Source organism: Palaemon carinicauda, chromosome 12 (assembly GCF_036898095.1).
Source record: "Palaemon carinicauda isolate YSFRI2023 chromosome 12, ASM3689809v2, whole genome shotgun sequence".
Lineage (NCBI taxonomy): Eukaryota > Metazoa > Arthropoda > Malacostraca > Decapoda > Palaemonidae > Palaemon > Palaemon carinicauda.
Window position 1 is genome coordinate 154604592 of NC_090736.1, and position 2500 is coordinate 154607091.

Below are 2500 nucleotides of genomic sequence, written 5' to 3' on the forward strand. Positions count from 1 at the left end.
ATAAACGTAAAGTAACATGTCCAAGTACTATATATATATATATATATATATATAAAATACTATTTATATACAATCGATAAAATTTCATTCTAGGTTTTGCTATCAGTACTGAATTCATATGTGCTCTCCCCGTAGAGTTAACAACATTTCCCTTTCTCTCTTATCGCATTTAAAAACAATCAAATCTCATTATTTGTAGTTACGCTGCTTGCAAGTTAATATGATACTGAAGTTGGATAACCTTTATGGGTTTCTTGCACGCACGATTGTTTATTTTATCTTTTAGTAAAAGGAAAGTTGACTTGAGAGATTAACTTATGTAGTGAAGGGTTGGTTTTTAAAGATGTATAGATTATATGATTATGATTATTATTATTATTATTATTTTTATTATTAATACTATTATTGTTATTATTATTATTAATATTATTGTTATTATTATTATTATTATTATTATTATTATTATTATTACTTGCCAAGCTTCAACCCTAGTTGGAAAACCAGGATGCTACAAGCCCAGGGCCCCATCAGGGAAAATAGCCCAGTGAGGAAACAAGGAAACATAATATTTTAAGAACAGTAACGTTAAAATCAATATTTCCTATATAAACTATAAAAACTTTAACAAAACAAGAGGAAGAGAAATTAGATCGAATAGTGTGCCCAAGTGTATCCTCAAACAAGAGAACTCTAACCCAAGACAGTGGAAGCATTGTGGTAATTAAACTGGTTCCTCTACCCTAGATCGTTCAATTGTAAATTCCCGTATAAATCCAATAATATTTCTTTACTATTACTGCATAGTTTCCCCAATGAATCCGGGTGAAATAAACCCCACCCTTTGATGACGTCATAACCAAATAAGCTCCGCCCCTTGATGACGTCACAGTCAATCACGTCGTCTCCTACGTTAGCAGCTTCGTTTTTATAGTTACCATTTTTATTATAATTATAGTTATGATAATTATAATAATCATAATTATAATATAATTCTAATTATTATAATTGTTTTGGCTAAGACAGAATAAATAGTAGCTGGCAACTTTCCCACATTTATTTTTTTTTTTTCAAACAGCAACAATAACCTTATTTTCCTCCTCTTCTTTTTTGTGGGGTTAAACCTCACCACCCCTTTATACTTCCCCACTATATAATTAATTCAATCAATTCTGTCGTGTTAAGGGCATTAAGCTCCCATTAATATTGCTTAGTGCTTATATAAGTTTTTTTTTATTCATGTTTCGGATTGATTATCTTTCATAAAGGTTTATATTATTTTGTCAGGTTTTCAGTTCGTAAAATTCAAATTTGTTTTAATATTTTTATGGTCCTAAAATGTTTATTTTGGCTAAAGGCCAACTTAACCATCTTCCTATTTTGTAGAAATGAGCACAATCTATCTATATATCTACTTTTTTATTTATTTATTTATTATTATTATTATTATTATTATTATTATTATTATTATTATTATTATTATTATTAGCTACAACCTAGTTGGAAAAGCAAAATGCTATAAGCCCAAAGGTTCCAACTGGGAAAAATAGCCCAGGGAAGAAAGGAATGAACAATAGATATAAAATCTATATATATATAAATATATACATATATAATTTATATATATACAGTATATATATATATATATATATATGTGTGTGTGTGTGTGTGTATATATATATAGGTAATTAATGTGTGTTTGTGAGTGTGTGACTCCAGATACCAAAATCATATAATAAAAAAGATAAGGAGAATTTTATTCTGTAAGAAAAAGGATCGATACGATTTCAATCTAGTAATGACGCATCTCGTCACGGCTGACGACAGGACGAAATTGCTTACGTCATGGCGCCAGTCACAGCCAACGCAATCGCTGTCCCAAAATTGATACACTTTTATCGTCGAGTTTATCCCTCGAAACGCGTCATAAGTCTTCTGAAATCGGTAGGAAAAAGACAGTGTTTATATTGCTCTGTAGAACGGCAAATAATAATAATAATAATAATATGATAGCGTGTGTGTTATTTATTTTGTCACGCTTTAAGAAAACGGAAATGATTTCATGGTATACTCTTACAAATTCACGCTTTAAAGAAAACGGAAATAATTTTATGGTATACTCTTACAAATTCACATTAGACTTTGATTACTTAACCACAGCACATCTTATATAGTTTTCCCAATTTTGTTGTTAGCACCTGACTCCTTTTTTTTAAATATTAGACAAAAAATTGAGTTTTATCATTTCCAAAACCTAGATTATAAAATTAATCTCTGGACATTTTATTCAAACATGTATAGGTTAGGAACAAGATTATTAGTATTGAAAATATAATTTCGTGTAATTTACACGGGTTCCGCTAATAATAATAATAATAATAATAACGGGTTGTGGTACCCAATTGGAAACGTCTGAAACTTCACAATCCTTGTGAGCTAAGGATGAAGAGTTTGGGGGAGCCTAAAGGTATACCTCTTAAGGCATTGGCAGTCATTGCCTGGC